The sequence below is a fragment of the Zeugodacus cucurbitae genome, chromosome 3 (genome assembly GCF_028554725.1).
Source record: "Zeugodacus cucurbitae isolate PBARC_wt_2022May chromosome 3, idZeuCucr1.2, whole genome shotgun sequence".
Classification (NCBI taxonomy): domain Eukaryota; kingdom Metazoa; phylum Arthropoda; class Insecta; order Diptera; family Tephritidae; genus Zeugodacus; species Zeugodacus cucurbitae.
This window is the reverse complement of record NC_071668.1, coordinates 11,397,286-11,419,185: the sequence shown is the minus strand read 5'-3', so window position 1 is coordinate 11,419,185 and position 21,900 is coordinate 11,397,286. Positions and strand designations below refer to the sequence as shown.

The window sequence follows — 21,900 nt, the reverse complement described above, 5'->3', positions numbered from 1 at the left end:
AGAACCGCTGTTGACTTTGAAATCTGCTTGAATGACAGGCGAACACGTCACCAGCGTGTCAGCGCATAAGTGCTAGGCGCGCTCACGCTTGCGTTTGGAAATGGAAAACGTTTTAGCAAAAACAGCAGAAAATTCGAAAAATCGCAAAAACCTGTTGCTGCTTGATTCGCGTAGTTTTTTCCGTGCCACATTGGCATGCAGCAATGCTTAGCAATTGCCAATTTGATATTTACACTTTTTTGTCGTTGCTAATTTTGTGCGCCCAATGTAACTCGATTTTCAATTTCATTGCTGCTAAGTGACTGGCCATTATTTTATGGTCATGAACATTGCCATTCTGATTGCCGTTCGCATGTGGTTGTATGTGTGTCTTTAGACTTACATGTCGCTGCAACTTGGTGGCACGTCCTTAAACGATTTGCACGCTGTTACAAGTTAAGGCGAAATCTTTGACATTGCTGTTGTTGTTGTTGTTCTGTAGTTTGTTTCTTGGAAATTTTTATAATTCTAAAGAATCGATACCTTTTTATTTTTAATTCGCTTGTCTTTTCATTCTTAAACTTGTTTTGTTGCAGCTGGAAAATTACAAGCAGCATTGAGTTATAGGCTCAGAAAGGCAAATAACCGTCGCTATATTAGGTGTGGACAAAATTTCAAGGTGACGCCGAGTAAGCATTTTAGTCAATGAAAATTTTGGCAGAAAAAGGAATTCATATTAAGCTCGAATTTTAAATTGATTACTTGCTTTACAGAAAAAAATTAATTTCGATCGATAGATAAGTGCTCTTGATAGTATTCTTAAAAAAAAAAGTAGTATTTAAATAAAAAAATATTTGACAGTAGGTGGCGCTGGTGTCAAAATATTTCAAAAACTCGAATTTAATGCTATTTTTATTGGATTTTCTTATATAAGGGATTAAGAAATGATTCAATCGATAGTTGGCGATAGAAAAAAATCTTAAACAGTAGCCTAAAAGACTTATACACAGAAATTTGCTTTTTTTGACATTTTTCTTTCTATAGTAACTTTAAAAAATCTTTCCAAATATTTTCAGAATATTTTTGTGATTAAATAACCTGAAAAATACCGAACAATTTAAATATTTTTTTGATTACAAAAACTCATAAATTTCCTATAAATTTTAGCTGAAGCAATATATCTTCATACATATATCTTCAATTCAGCAGCTCATATTCGACTAATGACTGCTTTCTATTGTCATATAAAAGATTTATTTCAATATTTAATAAATTTCGACTTACCAGACTAGCTTGCATTATAAAGTTGCCTGTAAAGAAGAGATTAGAGTAAAATTAAATAATGTTTTATAATGTAAAATAATAAATTAGTTCAAATTATACCTTAATGTAAACCTAGATATCCTTTAAAAATTACAAAAAACTCTTGAAAGTAGATCTCTTTCGAAACAGTATTATAATGGAATAACTCGAGAAAAAACACACTTCCAAAACATAATTTTAGCATAATCTTGAATATAAAATTAAAATATATCATTATTTTAGCTTCCTACATATACATGCATGTATATGTCAAGTACTCTCCAAAATATCGCATAACATATCATGGCAATTACTTGCGCCGTACAGTAATAAATAACAGTACATGAAAATAAATCATAAAATCAGTTATTCAAAGCACTCAGTGTGTGGCTGTAGACGCTTAGCCGCAGCGATTGCGCTATCACACACAGCTGGCGTTGCCATAATTTATGAGCGGTTAAAGTATGGAGAAGGACTGCGAATGATCGGTTGTTGGCGATGAGGGCGATTTTTTTAATATTTGCAATTTATTTATTTAATTTAATAACATCACACCCATTGATCCACATATTCGGCATAGATATGGTATAAAGTCCATTGAAAGTTTGAAAACCCTAATATTAGGTATATGGGAAATAAGGAAGTTATGACCCGATTTCACCAATTTTTGGCACGAGACATATTATTAGAAGAAAAATATTCCTTCAAAATATCTGAGAGACTTACTATATATTTTCGGTAACAAAAATTGATTAGTGGCACTGAGGTCCTCATGTTAGATATATTGGGTTTTGAATACTTGTAGTCCGATTTCGGCGATTTTTAGTATCGAGATGCCACACTATAAATTCAGTATTTGTGCAAAGTTTTGTTTCGATATCTTCACTAGCGCTTACTTTATATATTGTAAAGTAAACGATTCAGATCGACTTCATTGTTCTGGTATATGGGAAGTAGGCGTGGTTGTGAACCGATTTGGTCTATTTTTATAACATATTATAAACCGAATTTCATTGAAAATAGTCTAGTAGTTTCGGAGATATGATTTTTGACTCATAAGTGGGCAGAGCCACGCCCATTTAACAATTTGTATGCCGATTTGAGTACACCTATTTTAATTGTGCGTACGTAAGGGAAGTAAGCAAAAGTGGAATTGTTAGAGGCAGACTATTAGATGAGGATGCTGGAAGCATTACCTGTAAGAGTCCAAGTCTTCAACGATTGAGGTATAAAATCAAGGGAATTGTTGAATGCTAAATAATTGGACAATCCAATTGATATTGGAATTCATTAGTTTTCACTTTCAATCGTCATATTTTCACAATATTTTATTTTTATTTTTTATTTTAAAAACAGTCTTTAGAAAAATACAATAATTCAAAATTTGATGGAGTCATCTTTGAATTTTTTTTCATTCACTTTTTGGAACATTATTCACATCTGAGTCGATTTGATAGCATTTTTACTCATATGTATCTCATAATTTTTGGAGAATTATATATAATTGATGGAGAAAATCTTCCATAATTTTTCACCACAACTGTACTTATTGCATTTTTCCTGTTAACTCAACACATATTTATTTATTATAATTTTCGAAAACATGTTTAATCGAACAAGAACATCACTTTTAATTGCGCGAATTAAAGATCACTTTGAAAGATCACAATCAACAGTAAAGCAATTTATTATTTCACACGGCAAAGTGCAATTGCGAAGCGCATCCTTGAAGTCATATACACACACACTTAAACACATATAGTGTGGCTATAAATATATTAAAAAAATTATATATTTTTTTATAAAAATATATATTTTCAACGTGCACTACACACTCACCGTTGCAACAAGCGCACCAAAGCAAAGAACAACAAAAACACAGAAAAAACTTGCTCACTTTGAAGGTCAGCTGTTGTGCAACATTGCCCTTCAAAATATGCGCGCATAAAAACCAGAATTAATGCAACTAAAAATGCAACAAACAAACAAGACACGCCAACTAACCGGCTGCGATAATTGAGAATAACACACCAACAACAGCAACAACAACGGTAAACTAAACGAAACTGCTACAGATGCTGTGACTATCTGTAGTTTGAAGCTAAAACTGAGAGCGCGCCACAGACACGAGCTAAGCGCTGAACGCCAAACGAGAAGAGTCCGCAAAGTCACCGTTGGCTGAGCGCAAGCGAACGACTGACTGACAAGCGGCGGAGCAATGTTGGTGAGCCAGTTGGTCAACGGAGCAAATGGAAAAACAAAAAAAAAAGCGATTTGTTGCAACCGTTAACAGGCTGTAAAACGTGCGATCAGCGGCGGCAACAACATTATCATGTTGGCCAACAACATACAATAGTAAGCCACCAACTAGTCAACAGCCAACAGCGGTTAGCAGTTAGCCGTACTCGGCTCAAACAGCGTATGTAAGCGCAGCTTGCCAGCAAGAAAGAGGCGGCGCAGTCCGCGTGGTGAGTTTGGTAGAAAAAAAACGGAGCGGCGTCGGCAGCGTAACCTTGACCTGGTTCTTGAAATTGACAGGCTGCTGTAACAGCAATAACAACAAGCACTAGTGGAGGCAACGCGACAAGTGACGTTGGCGCATGCGTTCATTACGTAGTCGGCGCGCACACACATGCAGACATACATATACAGTTATATTTGTATGACGGCGTGTATTTGCGAATGCCGAAGACTGGTTTTTGCTGCAGCGCCGACGCGGTTGGTTGGCGCGCAACATGTTGGAGGAGACACTGGATTTTTTCATATAGAAACTATTTGCCGGCGATGACGTCGACTCAACGCGTGGTTTGTATCTACACTCGGTTTAGTTGTTGTTGTTGCAGCGATTATTACATTGCCAATGACGACGCGACGCTTGATCGCTTTGCGCATGCGCGACGCGCCAATAACTCAAACTATGCTTAATGCCAGCTGTTGTGGATATTTGGTGTTGGTGTTGTTGTTTTAATTATTTTTGTTTTATTTTTGCTATTCGCATTTATCATGCCATGCGAGCGCATTATTATATTGTTGCTATGCATTTAACGACACTTAATTAAGTCGCGCCAAAGCGGAGGCGTGTGCGTTTTTAGAATATGCGATTAACACAGCACAATTTATGCATAAAAATATATTTTATTGTCATTTATTGGATTTTTTTCTTTACTTTTTATGAATTTTTAATGACATTTTCATATGGCTTTGCGTTGTTTTTGCTGTTTTTTCTTTGCTTTGCGTGCTGCTTGCCTTTTACAGCCTGCGCTTCATGTGCGCATTTTGGCATTGCTGATGGCCAACTGGTCAACAGAATTCGTGAATTATTGATTGCCTATTGCATGCGAATGGGTAGAATTATGTGAGCGCACAAACAAACAAACACATATGCGTATGCACATGCGCGACGCACTGTTTTGCTTATTAAAATATTTTTATAACTTTTTCATAGTAATTCGATTTTTTTTTAATAAATTTTTATTAATTTTTTTTCTGCTTTATTAATTTTTTGATTAATTTGTTGTTGTTTTTGTATTTTTATTATTATTTTTTTATTTTCTAGCAAAGTTTAGTTCAAGCTGCGCTTCGACTCATTGGAGGGCGGTGAAAAAATGTGCATTACTCGCATTAGTGCGTGTGCTTGGTGGCACGTTCGCTTTCAATGTCATCGACGGCGGGTGACAATTATGGTTAAGGCAGCGGGTGATCAGCAGTGTTTGGCTGTTCACTGCCAGAGCTCGATTTGCTGGTGACAATAGCAATGAAATTGAAAATATTAAAGGTTGCCATTGCTGACCTTGATGGAGTGTTATTGGTATTGATGTTGTTGCCGCTGTTGTTGTTGCTTTTGTTGGTATGCATCAGATGTTCAAGCTCAATATATGCACACACATGTATTAACATATAAGCATATAAGAATTCAAATTTATTGAATTTTCATATTTTTTTAAATTCGACTTTTTTTAAATAAATTTACTTTACTTAAAGAACATATGGCAACCTTGTTTAAGAATATTTCCATTATAGTTAATTTATAACAATCTTTTCTTTAATCTCCCACTATGAATAAAATTTTTTCGAAAACAAATTTATTTTCAAAATTATTTTTTCCCAAAAATTTGTTCGAAAAAAAATTTATTTTCAAAATTATGTTTTCTCAAAAAATTATTTTCAAAATTATGTTTTCTCAAAAAATTATTTTCAAAATTATTTTTTCTCAAAATATTATTTTCGAAATTATTTTTTCCCAAAATTAAAAAAAAAATATTTTCAAAATAATTTTATTTTTTTTTAAATTAATTTTAAAATCAATTCGAAAATAATTTTTCTCAAAATCGAACATATAATGACAACAAAAAAATATTAACAATATATTAAAAATTTGTAGTTAATATTTGGCAACCCTGAAAAGAAATACTCCAAATTTTAAGCTGCTTAAGAATGCTTTTCAGCCATTGACTAAGAAATTTAATTTAAGGCAATAATTGTTTATGAAATTATTTTTTTTCGGATGGTAGTTTTCATGGAGTTGGCAACCCTAAACAAGAAAAAAATTTATAAAAAAAAATTCGATTATATTTTTTTTCATATACATATGGCAACTCTGTTGTTTAAATTTTTTATAGCTTTACTGAATTCTAAATTTTAAATATGTGGCAACACTATATGAAAATGCAATATGCGCTGTATTTTTATATTTGGCCACCCTTTAAAAAAGTAAAAAAAAAAAATCGAAAGCTTTTTGCTGTAATCGCTGTCTCTCTTTTGACTATCTCTTCTAGATTTAGAAAAAAAATTGCGCTCATCTTATTAAAAAAGATTGCACAACAGTTGATGTCAAACCGTTGCCAATTTGGCTGACGTCATTTGAAATTAATACTTTGGCGCTTGTTATTTCAATATTAATATTTCCAGCGTTGCAATTGTTGTTTGCAATTTGTTCAATGTTGCTGTTGTTGTTATTGTAGTTATTGTCACTGTCAACGACGCATTGCACAGCCGTCACAGCGTAGCGAAGGTTGAGGTTAATTGAGTTGTTTGCCACCGCCTTGACTCACACCACAGCACAAATGCGCAGACACATATACAGACGAGTGGCAGCAATAATAATAACAGTTGAAGCAGAAGAGCAACTAACTAGCGAGTCTATCATATTTATTTAAAAAGTTGTTCACCACAGGGAGATGCGCTGCAAGCAAGTGGTGGCAACGCTTACTTCGGTGGAATATTAGAATGGAATGGAGCGCATCAACAGCCGCCGTTGTTGATCTTTATTATGCATGATTGATGATGTGCATTTATCTATGCTAACAGTGCGTCATTACAGCCAACGCAGCACACCTGTTGCAGCCATAAAGTGATTCTTTTTACACTTTACACGCTCTTTGGTTGCACTGACCAGCCGACAAGTGGGCAGTGGTTAATCGCAATGTGGTAATTGAGCACATATGAACGGGTATTTGAATTGTACGTATGTTTAAGTGTATAAATGTATATAGGTTTTCTTTGATAATGAAATGCACAGCCTTTAACTAACACATACACGATTATGTATATATTGCCACAGTCCTGTCTAGACTAATGTGATTTGATGAAAGAGAATGAGGAAAAGAGTGCTCTAAGTTGCTTATTAAGGCAGTAGTCTGCTTTAGAAACCGAAAAAAGCTTTTTTTAGCATTTTTTTTTTTTAAGGGAAGGCAATGATTGCGGTAAACGGAATTTTAAGACGATAGTGTACTATATTTAAGCCTTAAAAAACAATCTTTATTATTAAAAAATATTGAAATTTTTTCAAAGTTGTAAGTATTTTTCTGTCTGTATCGTTGCCGGTGATGGAGGTCGTGCGATGCATCTGAAACAGTCGAACTAATTTTTTGTTTAATATTTATAAGTTTCTTTTCTTTATGAACTAAAAAAATATCGAAGAAGCTATAAAATTCCAAATTTTTTCGAAGTTAAAAAAAAAATCACCTTTTTTAAGAAAAAAAATTGACTTTAAGTTGCAAAACAAGTAATTTGAATAATACTTTTGTCCAACTTTTTTAGTTCAAATAGAAGATAATTTAATACTGAAGCTAGACCACTTTGGTTTTTTTCGATCGGACATAAGTATATTCTTTTTGCTATCGCCGGCACCGTTTCTAACACTTGTGAAAATGAAAACTCGCTTTAAAGTCTGCCTGAGCATTCGCACCTGTTCGACGCTCGGCCACTAAAACAGCTCTAGGTTCGAAAATTTGCCGAATTTTCCACTGGAATTTTAAAGACATATTCTTGGATAGTTTTGGAAGAGATTTAAAACAAAACAAAAAAATCGATTTTTTTAAGCCTGTAAAGAAGACCTTAACCTGCCTTAATTTACCCTAGAAGCCAAAGTTCCTGAAGCAACTTTGGACCATAATACAATATGATTGCGCACAAACTGTTGCCTACATTTAGGCATAAGTCATATTTATCGAAGTTTCGGACCTAATATTATTTAAATAAAACCTTAAGGTAAGATCCAAGACTATATATAAAGTATAATTATCTAATATAATGAGAAAGTACTAAAAATTAAGAAATTATTAAAAAATGCTAAAAAGACTTCGAATTTTTAAAATTTTATAGACAAATATATTCTCTCAAGCATTAAAAACCCTGACATTTATACTTCCTACCTATATTTCATCATTATCTTGCAACCCACCCCAGTGTACTCTCAGTCAGCTGCTTAAAACTTGCAATTAATTTAATTAAAATTATCGCTTAGCACAACTAGCATTTAATATCATATTGTAACGGCATAAATATGGAAAAAGTAAATATCAGTTTTAATTGGAATTAGCAATTTAGCAAAACTCAGTAATTCAATTGGAAATTTTGCTGAACAATGCTGGCAAATATTTGAACAAGGTGCTAATGGAATTCATTAAGAGCATATGGAATACGGAAATTTATTTTTTTCTATTTTAAATACACAACTATAGTGAATAAACAATTTTAATTGTCAAAGCTATTTGTCATGAAAGTATATTGCTGGTTAGGGACTAGTTATAAAAATGAGTACAAGTGGACTAGTTGTATGAATTTGTATGAATTTATGAATTTTTCCAAATTATACTAAAATTATTAATGAACTGGTTCCCAAAACCATTACCAACGGATTAATTGAATAATTTTTCAAAGTTTAGTAAAAAACATTTCTAATACAAGACAACTATACCTACTTCCGATTCTGCATTTCTATAAGTTTAAAAAATGAACTCTTGGTATCAGAGTCAAAATTTAAGAAGTTAATAATGTTACATTTTACAAATCTACTTAATAAAATTAATACCAGCTTTAACATTTGAGTTTTACAAATGAAAACGTCACAGCGATTTCCTCTCAAGTCTACGACTTTTCTAGGCGCTGCCTCTTTTGAGCAACCTTCAATAAACTTCAAATTCAAGGGATGGTAAGGGGGTTTTAAAATACTACAAAAGCCTCAACACAATTTGATGTACTTTACAATAAAACCAAAGACATTCACTACACATAAATATATATACATAATCTTATATACCAAGTATTCTATTAGTATGTACGTTAGGTTCATGCTAAGGCAATATGACGCGGAGATGAAATATAATATACTTGAACATTCGAAAGAGGGGCAATAAAAGCGAAGGATATGGAGAGAGGCGCATTAAATGACACAGCTATTGATGATGATAGTAAACCTAGTGCGTCACAAACTATTACACAAAGCTTCCGCAACAAGTTATTTCGGATGTGCGAGAAAGCTTGACGAATAGAGACGAGCACTACGAGAGGGAGTATTGAAAGTATTTGGGTTTATAGTAGCAAGCAGATGTCGCTAGCAGAATGAATATATATATTTTTAATGACAGTTCACTGGTGGTGACAGCCGGCATAACATTGCTTTTTCTTTGTTGTTGCTTGTCTTCACATTGCTTGAAAAGTCTTCCATCGCAAGTTTAGCATATGGAAACAACGATTTGTACTATGAAGGCATTCGGAAGATGGATTTACAAAAAAATAACTGGTTACTAAAGCAATTACTTATCGACTAGTTTGTATGAGGTCACTCCGAAAAGTTGCAGAATGTGTTGAATAAAGTAATTTAGCTAGGAAATCCTCGCTTTAAATAAGATTTGATATTGATATTGCATAGTAAAGGGTTCAGGTATCTTTTGAAGTATGGAAAATATAAATTTCGAACGGTTTGAATTTATTATTCTTGACAAGCTATTTTTAATTAGTTCAACTAGTTATAAAAGTGGTTATGATTTGATTACTCGAAAATGAGTTTATTTCCTAAAAATTATTACTAATTGTATTAAATGATTTGGACTTCATGGCTACCTGAGAACTAGTGGTTATGATTTGATTACTCGAAAATGAGTTTATTTCCTAAAAATTATTACTAATTGTATTAAATGATTTGGACTTCATGGCTACCTGAGAACTAGTACCGAAATCAGTGCAGCATGGACTAGTCCTAAAAACTAATATGAAGGAGTTTATCTTCAACAGTTCATAAAAAAGCCAATACAATATTCTTTAACTTTGAAAGTACTTAAGTAGAATTTAAATTGTTTCCGATTAGTTTAATAGTACATCAATGTTGCCAACATTTTCCCCAACAGTTTCGAAAACCTTTGGCATATATTACATTTATAATATATAATATATACAATAAAAGCGAGCATCGGTGGCAATGACAACATTGAACCACTAAGCACCTACAACGAATGACTCTAAGCTCACTGTTGACGCCAAAGTCAATGCTGCAGCCTTATCAAGGACGAAGCTATGGCAAGGGTATCGCTGTATATACATATATACAGTAAGTATATAGCAAAGTGATTTGCCGCTGTTATTGGCATTTACCAAAGCTGTGTCGTCTGGCAATTGCTGTTGTTGTCACCGTGTCAACCTACAATGCCAAGCGACAACAAATACATAAGCAAGCTAGGATATTGAGAAACAACCCAATGCCTACTACATCAATGATTGCTGATATTTACCACCAGCGTGGTATTTGTGTTGGCATTCACCGCTGCTGTTTGTATGTATTTCACTAAGCGAGTAATGTAATTTCGTGCAATTCCGCGGTGTGACGACTTCCTTTCGCGCTATTTCCTTTCTTCACACTATTTTCATTTTACTACCGCTTACAGTCACTAATAAAAGTGTGAGCACGCCGGATTTAATAAAACATTTACCAAGCATCTGAAGTGGTTAAAGCTTTTTTGTTTTTGTATTTTATTTTACAAAATACAATTTATTTATGGTTAGTTGTGGCGGCATTGATGACATGACGGCCTTCAGCTATTAGTTCATAGCTAAGTAAGTAAGAAATTCCTTCGTGCTCCTTGAGTTGAGTTGTTGGCTGTGGTATTGAGGTGGTTGTCCGTTGTAGTTGGTGTAGTTGAACTGACTAGGTATCTGATTAGGTTCTTAACTGACTTTGACTTTGATACAGTCACTCGGGCGACAAGTATTTCACTTAATTAAATGTGAAATTGAGTTGTTAAGTGTCTTAAGACAGGAAGCTTTTAGGCGTTAAGAGTGGCAGTTTGGATGGGCTTGTGAAATGTAGTTGTTGCATGGAGGTGTGAACACAATATTGTTGTTGAAATATTTGTGACTAATACTCAGAGCAGAATAATATAATATCTATAAAACACAAGCGTATCTAACCCTAAAGTAATAGAGGGTAGATGAAAAAGAATTTGACGAAGAAATTTCAATTTTACGGACCATATCTAATGGTGGAAATGATATGGAGTAAAAATTAAAGGAAAATAGAGAAAAAATGCGGATAATATTAAGCAATAATTTACCAATTGGAAAGGTATTTAGAATGCAGAAATAAATAATATCTCTCATAGGCGTACTAAGGGGACGATATAAGCTCGAAAAAGAACTTGAGAATACTTATTATATAGGTACTTATTATATTGAAGCTTAGTGAGATTTTTGGAGGAGTTGCTACCATTGAATAATACTTCAATGAGCAGAGTCGGAAATTCTCACTTCATGTCTAATTTACAGTACTCTTAATGAGTGTATGCAATGGTTTTCAAAACAAATTAACAAGCAACTGCAAATAAATTTGAGTCATATTTCCTACTCATGCCGCAACTTAGTCATATTCGAACTACTTTAATTTCAGTAATCTCACGTTTTTCTTGTAATGCACCAACATTCAGAATTTTTCTGAGAAAACTCATTTCAGCAAACACCTGCTACAGATGCGCAAAATTATATATGATTTACATAAAAAGCGTACATAAAAAGAAAATTGATGAAATCTTAAAGCCAGCGAGCAGAAGCTACACGAACGAAGCGGGTTGCGAAATGAGACGAGCAAGTCGCATATGATGTGCTAACAACGGTGAATGTGTTTTCTTCCCACTTTATTACAAATGTATATGAAAGCAATAAGAAATAACGGTGTTTGAGAGCATAAATCGGAAAATTATAGAACATTACTCAAACTCTAAAGGAATGAGTGGTGTGAAAGAGAAGGTGGTGCTGTAGGTAGTAGAGTCAGAGAATAATATCACGTGAAAGTTTTGAAGGCAAACCGCCAGCTGCTGATAGGAAATTATTGCTAAAATAAGAAACTTCGAAAGGCAACTGGTAGTAAAAACTATATTTCAAACTGCGTTTTCCCCGAAACTGCCTCAACCACCCTCTGTTGCATAAACTGTGTGGGTTTTATCGAAACCTTCTCTACCAACTACTCGCTTCATTGATGCGGAAACGAAGTAAATGCAAGCAGAAAACGCCGGGTGAGTGCAACAACGAACTTAGATTTTTGAAATGAAGCTGCTGCGTTGTGTGCTGTGGTTCTCAAATGTACATTGCTTCGCAGTTGAATACTTCGTTTCCTGTCTTTTGCAATCTTCAGGTGTTGCGGCCTTCCTGCTTCGCTGGCATAGTTTGTAGCCATCAGTTTGCTGTCAGTTCATTTTACGCTTGCGCTAATATGAAAATGCAAAGGCCAACAAGGACAACGGTAAAACAGACGGCAGCAGCAACTTGAAATGGAGCAGCCGAAAAAAGGAAGCTTCCACAATACGGACCTGCATAAAGCATTACAAGAGAGCGAAGGAACAAGAAAACGAATGGTAAAATTCGTGAGATATGTAAGCTGCCACTGCATATGGCAGGTGAAAATTGCGTACTAAATACGCCAAAGCAGAGAATGTGTGTACCACATAAAGACGCTGCAACAAATTGCTACCGAAGAGTTTTACACATTCATTTATAAGCTCGCAGCATCTTCATACCACCATTTGCTCTCACTTCCCTACAGCCTACTCAACTGCTACCAGTTGTCGCTGTAACCTAATCGGCCGCCACACTTGTTGACCTTTGCAACTGAAAGGCCAGCAGCACAGACAAGCTTCAGCCGTTTCAAGGAGTTTGGTACTACACAATGAAGTTCACTATGCTGCAACCGCAAAGTTGTGGCAACAACTGCAACTAAGGTTGAAGTAGATAAGCGGTTAAGTTACGGTATACGTTAACTTTCAACAGTGGCAAATGAAGATGTTTTGTTAATTAATACCGGTATTTACGCATAAACTACACACGGGAACTCAAAGCCGCCGACAACTAGTTTGGTTGTGGCGAAGAGAGGTTTAATATAATGGTATATATACTAACTGTATATATACTTATTATAGTATATGTATGTTTATCACTCTCGCTTGCTTTTCAATAACTTTTTGTTGCTTTTCCATGTTACACGAAAGTTAATTATATGTTTCGGTTACTTTAATAAAGTTTTGTATACTAATTGAGTAGTGAGCTGAGCTTGGATGGGTTCGCTTTTACAAGTAGGTAAATGATCCAAATTAATAAATTATCCAATTAAAATTAATTGCTCTGAGTTGGTAAACTTGCATATATATTTTTTTATACTTTAAGATTGAGTATATATTTACTTCCAATATTACGGTTTATTTTTGTTTTTATTATACTCTCGCAACAAAAGTTGCTAAGAGAGTATTATAGTTTTGTTCACATAACGGTTGTTTGTAAATCATAAAACTAAACGAAGACATAAAGCTATGGAAAATTTGGTATGAAGGATCGCACTATGAAGGGGCATATTTGGATGTAATTTTTTTGGGGAAGTCGCAAACCAATAGAGCTATATAAAACAAACTTTCTGCAGTCGTTTTTTTTAGCCACTTCCTAATACAGTCCAAAATGAAAGAAATCGGATCATAACCACACCCACCTCCCATACAAAGGTTAGGTTGAAAATGACTAAAAGTGGGTTAACTCATTAACGAAAAACGTCAGAAACACTAAATTTCACATAAGAAATGGCAGATGGAAGTTGCACTCAGAATGGGCGTGGCGTCGCCCTCTTATGGGTCAAAACCCATATCTCAGCAACTACTCGACCGATTTCAATGAAACTTGGTTTGTAATAGTTTTTCCAATAATATGTTGTGAAAATAGGCCAAATCGCTTCACAACCACGCCTACTTCCTATATACCAGAACTTTGAAGTCGATCTGAATTGTGTACTTTACAATATATAAAGTAAGCACTAGTGAAGATATCGGTGCAGAACTTTGCATAAATACTACGTTTATAGTGTGGCAGCCCCATTCTAAAAATCACCAAAATCGGACCATAGGTTTTTAAGGGCCCATATATCGAACATGAGGACCTCGGTGCTTCTAACCTAATATTATGGTTTCCAACTTTCAATGGACTTTATACAATATATATGACGAATATGTGGGTCAAATTGTGTATTATATAATATTAATTAAGTTAAATAAATAAATTGCGAGAGTATAAAATGTTCGGTTACACCCGAACTTAGCTCTTCCTTACTTGTTTAAATTTAAATTAAATAAATTTATTTTTATTTTTTTTTCATTCGAAAACACCACTATTAGTTATAGATACAACTAATACAAGTATATTTATCTATATATAAATGCATATATTCTCATTTGCTTCCCTTTTCATATGACCGTCGTTGTAATTATAACTTTTTCCATACTCAGCAATTTATTTTCATGGTCATTAAAAGAGTAACAAGTTATTCGATTACAGACACAGCAAAAACTTTATGCATAACAAGAATGGAATAAACACATAAAAGAAAAAGGAAAAAAAAAGAAAAACAGACCACAGCAAGTAACGCTAACAAGCTTCTATTGCAATTGAAGCAAAAACAATCAATGAAGAACCTGAAAATCAGTGGATATTGATAACAAAGAGAAAAACCTACAGGAAAATGGTGAATAGTAGGAAAAAACTCAATAGAAATGCAATAAAAGGGAATCAAATAAAAAATGAAAATTATTATTTTGTATTTATGGCACATATACATGCATATAAAGGGTTAATACCAAAGGAAACTAAGAAAAAAAAAGTCACCTGACAGGAGATTTATAAAAATATCCCTTACAACTAGCAATACCGCTAATAATTGTTACTAGCATTCAAAAATCAAGAACCAACGTAAATTTATAAAAAATTATGTGTATGTGAGCCCAACAGCCAAACAAATGCACAACCGCATGAATACGAATGAGTTGTCCATATGGACATCGTGGCGTATGAGTGACATACGAAATGAGCGAACAAGCTGCACACATATCAGCCCATATACACTCTTATATTTACGTACTATTCACAACTCAGACTCGTAGCAGCTTGTAAAACAAGACACTTAATGTAAAAACAGTTAAATTTGTTGTTGTTGTTGTGTTGCAAGTGTTGTAATGACAGGTCAGCGCGGTCATATAAAGGGTGATTTTTTAAGAGCTTGATAACTTTTAAAAAAAAAAACGCATAAAATTTGCAAAATCTCATCGGTTCTTTATTTGAAACGTTAGATTGGTTCATGACATTTACTTTTTGAAGATAATTTCATTTAAATGTTGACCGCGGCTGCGTCTTAGGTGGTCCATTCGGAAAGTCCAATTTTGGGCAACTTTTTCGAGCATTTCGGCCGGAATAGCCCGAATTTCTTCGGAAATGTTGTCTTCCAAAGCTGGAATAGTTGCTGGCTTATTTCTGTAGACTTTAGACTTGACGTAGCCCCACAAAAAATAGTCTAAAGGCGTTAAATCGCATGATCTTGGTGGCCAACTTACGGGTCCATTTCTTGAGATGAATTGTTCTCCGAAGTTTTCCCTCAAAATGGCCATAGAATCGCGAGCTGTGTGGCATGTAGCGCCATCTTGTTGAAACCACATGTCAACCAAGTTCAGTTCTTCCATTTTTGGCAACAAAAAGTTTGTTAGCATCGAACGATAGCGATCGCCATTCACCGTAACGTTGCGTCCAACAGCATCTTTGAAAAAATACGGTCCAATGATTCCACCAGCGTACAAACCACACCAAACAGTGCATTTTTCGGGATGCATGGGCAGTTCTTGAACGGCTTCTGGTTGCTCTTCACCCCAAATGCGGCAATTTTGCTTATTTACGTAGCCATTCAACCAGAAATGAGCCTCATCGCTGAACAAAATTTGTCGATAAAAAAGCGGATTTCACATTTCGAACCGAACACTGATTTTGGTAATAAAATTCAATGATTTGCAAGCGTTGCTCGTTAGTAAGTCTATTCATGATGAAATGTCAAAGCATACTGAGCATCTTTCTCTTTGACACCATGTCTGAAATCCCACGTGATCTGTCAAATACTAATGCATGAAAATCCTAACCTCAAAAAAATCACCCGTTATGTAAATGGAGAAAAGAGCGAGTGTAATGGCAAACGAAAAACAATAACAATACAGTTCATTGTTCCAAGGCACTTTACTACAATTGCAATCATTCAATATACTTTGTTAACGTTGACGATACACAAATACACACACATACATGTGCTTCCACCTGCATGTACCCACATAGCATTGTTTATTTACTAATATGTGGGTGATTTATTTCGAAACATTTGCGTCCTTTGATATAAACAAGCTTGTGTGACACTTATAGCTACACTATATGTGAATATATGTGTATATAGTTGTGTGTTTTTACATGTCAATGGCATGTGATTTCGTTTAATGACAAGTTTCGTTTTATATAACAACAGCAATGTGGGCCACATACACCTACATAGAAACCTATTTATAGTGGCTGCTGTGGCTGACAGTTAGTTGCGTGTGTTTTATTGTTTAGTAATCGTCTATTGCATTTGTTTGTGCGCAAGTTGAGATAAAGCTGAGCTGTTGAGGAGAGCTTTTAGGTGGGTGCAATAAATTGCGTAAGGATTTTTGTGTTTGTCATAGTATTTATGTATTTTAGGTTTAGTGGCTTCAAAGAAGTTTTTAGAGGAATAAGACACTTTTTACAACTAAAATTTGATAACATTCGTGGCATATAATAAAATAAAATCATTTTCTAAGAAATTAGTACTAAAAATTTAAAAAATTTCTAAAAAAGGTCTAATGCCCTATAGGAAATTTTACACAGTTCTTAACTTTTTTAACTTTCTAAAAAAACCCAGTATTTATAAAAATTTTGCATTTTTGAAGAAAATTAAAAGACATTTAAAAATATTTACAAAAAAAGTTTACAAATATTGTTGGCCACTATAAAAAAAAATTATTTTTCTCAATTCTTATAAAATCGAAATATTACTTTATTAACATTCTAAATCCCAATTATGCATTTTTAAAGGAAATATAATAAAGAAAATATTTTAAAAATTTCATAAAAGATGTTGACAAAAAATTTCCTACTGGGCATTGTATTTTTTTATTTTTACTAAATTCTTATATACATCGAAACATTAATTTATTAACATTATAAATCTCAATTTCAAATTTAAAAAAATTATACTGCATAAATTTTCAACACAGCTGTACAATTTCATATTCATAAAAAATACACTACAGAGAACCAAAAATTTTGTCTTCGCAAAGTTCTAAACCTTCATTGTACGTGCCTGTCTGCTTCGTTGAAACTTTTTAAATATTCAAAATACTGCAGGCATCACATTCAGAAAGATTCACCGTTATTTGCTGCACGTGAGTGCATTTCTCAACTCACTCAGACAAACAATTGGGTGCAAAAGTAAAATGTCAGAGGAAATCCATATTTGTTAAAATGCAAATATATATTTGAGGTTTCCTGTGTTTACACTAACATACATACACTCACTCCTTTATATACATATATAAATGTGCATGTGTGTTTATGAGTGACTGTGCTGAATTGTTAAGTGTATTTTCATTTGACAGCAGTGATTGCTTTGCATTGTTTTCTGCATGCCAACAACAACAACACAGCATTGACAGTCAATGATTGTTGGAAAAGTGTGCTGTAATGGCTGCCGCCGAGGAGTGTGAGTTTGCACTTGCATGTATTTGTAAAGTAGTGAACGGATGTGAGTGCTTTCCGTCGCCATTTATGTGCGAGTGTGTGTTTCTGCATTAATATGCAAATTGAAGCATTGGTTGAATTTAAATTGTCAATGTTTGAATGGGATTTTCATTTGTGGTATTACACTCACGCATTTATAAACATATATGCTTTCAAGTTTTCACCTGAATATATGGAAATAATATTTTGAAGGCATGAACGTCAAAATTGCAAATATTTCTACGAAATTCAAAGGAAAAAATATTTTTTTACTATATTATAAATTATGAGGTGAGCATATTTTATGGAATATTTTTTCATAAAATATTTTATTATAATAATTGGTGACATACCTGTTGAATTAGCATGTTCGTATAGGTAGTTTGATAGAATGCAAAATTTGTATAATCTGCAATGAGAAGAATAAAATATTTTTAATTAGTATGAATTTTGCAAATATATTTACAATTAAAAATTTTTTGTATGTAATTTTTATATACAAAATATAACAATAATACTAAAATTATATTATTCATATTTATTAAAAAACTTTGTATGAATAAAATCTATATTATCTTATCTTTATATTATCAAATATTAAATATAATATAGATTTTTTACATATAAAAATTTTGAAATTGTAAATATATTTGCAAAATTATTATTTTTTTTTTTATAAAAAATATTAATAATAAATGCATTTTTATATAATGCTGTAACAATAACAACCAACTTAAAAACAAAGAACACAGTAGCAAACACACCAGAGTAGCTAAAGCTGACTTTAGTAATTTTGAGGTTAGTTCAGCAGATTTGAACTTTGTGGAGGCGTGGGAGCAACTTATGTTTGCTGAAATAAGTTGCACGAAGAACAAAAGGCGTCGAACAAAAGCCAAATTTCTCCACAAAAGTAAAAAGTATGAAAAGTGGGAAATACTTAGCAGATGTTGAGGACTACTTACTAGACGAAGGAGTGGAAAACAAAAGGCTTATTGTTATATTTTATATATTTATTATTCTTGAAACATTACGTGACGATAATACTTACATATATTCAGAATTATACATATATGTATGTAGTAAATTATGCTAAAATGTAGCAGCCTTTTAGGCGCTGAACAATGTTGTACTAAAAGGAAATTGTAAGTGGCGACTCAAATTAAAAAGCGTGTTATGGTATAGTGAAACTATTCGTTAATAGTGTATAAAAACATTTTCTAAGTAAAAAAACATCTTACTTGACTCATTTGCGCCTAAATGTAGGTCATATTCCGTAAATTCGTATATTGTAGCTTAATTACTACGAAAAATGAAATATTTCTGTAATATATAAGCCTCATACGTCTCGAAAAGTAATATTCATCCAAAATTTGTATACACATACCATATAAATAAATCGCTTTAAATGTTTAAATTTTGTTAAAGTATATTTACTAAAGCATACAACTAGGCGCAGCTGTCAAACTCACTGTAAAGCAATAATACTAAAAGCCTTTGTTAAAGTGTGCAGTGACAATGGATGAGAAGAACAACAGTGTTTAGTTAAACCAACAACAGAATTGGCAGGAAGACATACAGAAATTCAAACACACATTCATATATTTAAGTGGCCTATGTGTTTTACAAAATGGCTGCTAGCCAAAATATAAAATGTGTGTTTTGTATTTAAATTAAGCAGAGTGCTGTTGTGGTTGCTCAGGTAATCAAGGTAATTTCGACAGCTAGATTACCACATAGATAAGTTTATAAGCTTTTGTTTGACAATAAGTGAGCTAAGTATTAATGGTGCTAGAACAATAGCTTTTCATAAAGATTTTTATCACTTCTTAAATTAAAATAAATTTTTTGCCTATTGTATTTTGTTTCCTTATGAGCATTTGTTATTGTTTCTTGGCATTATAGCATATTTCTCCTTTCTAAGCACTGCTTTAGTGTTGTATTAGTTTTTATAGTTCTTGTAGACTGAATAAAATACTGGGTGTAAAAGCTATGATTCTATAATTTTTGAAAAAAAAAAATTAAAATATGTTCTCAAAAATATTATGTAAAATCAGTTTCTGGAGCTGATACATTTTTTCAACATTTTTTGATGTTTTTTAGGCAATCAGAAATATTTAAGAAGTTCGCGATAGATGTCGCTCTTGTCAAATAGTATGTCAAAAATATATTTTCTATATAAAAAAATTATTACAAAAATAAATATCTTGCTTTCTGCGAATACTGCTTTGGAGAACCATTTTCAGTTAGCTATTTTCCTTTATATAGTCTAAATAAAGCTGCCTTATACAATTATTAAGCATACATTTAGGCGCATTCATCATTTGTGGTTCTTTAAGTAATTAGACACAGCAACTAGCTGCTGGTAATGCTAGCTAGCCAAATAGCAGACGCATTCCCACAAAGCTAATGGAAACAATAAATATTGGATTTGGTTTAACTAATACATCATGTATCACAAGAGTGTGTGTGTAGGTGTAAGTGTATGAGTGTACTTGTAGAAGTGAATATTTGAATCTGTGTGAACATTTGCATTTAATGGTTTCAATAGCTGTCACAATGTAAATAAACATATAGTGGAAGACAGCCAACAATGCATAGAAAATCAATCCACGGATATACATACAAATATACAATTTAACGTTTGTAGGCACCCAAATATGCTTGGTAGCATTAGTGACTGACATTAGTGTCTAAATAAATGTTTATGTAAGCGTTAAATATATGCTATGCGCACTCCTTGTGTTTATTTGTGCATTATGTATCTACTATTAGCGCTCATAAATCATTGTTGGATTTATTTCTCACACCACAGCACAAATTTCGATTTGTTATTGCTTTCAACATGAAATATTATCATTTCTCTCTCTCTCTCTTTCTGGTTCTTGGCAGCATCTGCTGTGGTTTATATGTATGGTTATTGATTCTCCGCCTACTCGTTGATGCTCAGCCACTCTCTTTCTCTTTCCTCTTACCGCAGCTAATTTATTTGCCATTAAAGTCGCAATATCACAAAGGTTCAACTTGGATGTGTTAGCTGTCAATGGCGCTTGCCAAAGTCATGTTTTGGTTTGCTTACATACATATATGAACCTAGATGTAAGTGTATGTGCGTCTATATGTGCTCTGTCACTTTGCGCGTGATTAATTCAAATATGGTTTCGAGAGGAAAGCCGGTCAATAGAAGGCAGGGATGTCAACTGAAATTAAAGTTGTGCCTAGAAGTATACTAAAATTGGAGGAGGGAGAGAGAGTGACTCTCTCTATGTGAGTTAAGGAGTACTGAGTATAAAAAAGTTATTTTTTTGTCGATAGAATCGGCTGATTATTATTAAGGATACTACAAATGAATAAATATTTAACAGAATTGCCAAAATCGTATGAATAATTCATGAAAAGAGTTGCCATGTTTTTTTATAGCCAGAGCATAGCTTATATCACTATTTCACCATTTTCAAGGCTTCCAAATTAAGCGCTAGCCTTCACGTGCGTATTTCAATGTATTTGCTAAACTCGCAGACTCGCTTAAATGTTCTGCATATGTATGAGTTTTTCTTTTTAAATTTTATAGTCCATTCAACTAAATTATATTCCGTGGCGAAACGCATTTGGAGCAAAATACCTATACCAACGTAAATGTCCATTATTTAAGTCTAGTCTTTCACTGTTCTGTAAGCATGTCTGCAGAATTTTTAATATAGCCACCATTGTCTTCAAATGTTTTTTTTATATTTTATTTTTCATGTGGTAATCATATGCATATAATTCTCAGTATTTTCCAACATATTTCATAAATGAATTCTTTTCGGCGATGTTGTGTTCTCTTTTTGTGGCTGTGGCTTATTTGCGCATTGTTCTAGCAAGCCATTGTTAGCCATTTATTTGTCAGCGAATAGTTTTGTCATGTAAATAAAAAAATACATAAGCATACTTTTAGGGGTTTCAGCTTTTTTGATGATTATATAAGAGTACGAAAGAACTAATGAGCTTGAATCTAAAGTGAGAGAAGCTAAAATACACTTCTTTGCTTATAAAAGAGACAGTAGTATGAAAAAATGTTGTCTTAGGCTTCAGCTGGTAAAAAGTTGAGCTGCTTTCGAAGCACTTAGTGAACTTGATGCGCCACTGATAATACGAGTAGGCAGCACGTGGTCTAAATTCAAAGCAATTGAAGTAGAAAACTAGCACCTACTCATCTTACTTTATGTTCACAAAAAAGTTCTCTCTGTCTTTTTATCATTACTATTGCTATAAATACTTATTTAAAGCACAACCACC

General features: G+C 33.3%; 1 protein-coding gene across 16 annotated transcripts in view; it reads right to left on the bottom strand.

Annotated features, from left to right (window-relative positions):
* Positions 1-21,900, bottom strand: part of LOC105210802 (serine-rich adhesin for platelets) — a 115,397-nt gene that overhangs the window by 39,409 nt on the left and 54,088 nt on the right. For all 16 annotated transcript variants that reach the window (XM_054226300.1, XM_054226294.1, XM_054226295.1 and 13 more), the window contains 2 exons: positions 17,979-18,034; positions 1,264-1,289 (listed from right to left, as the gene is read on the bottom strand). The gene's annotated coding sequence lies outside the window, so the exon portion shown is untranslated. The remainder of the gene's footprint in view (positions 1-1,263; positions 1,290-17,978; positions 18,035-21,900) is intronic.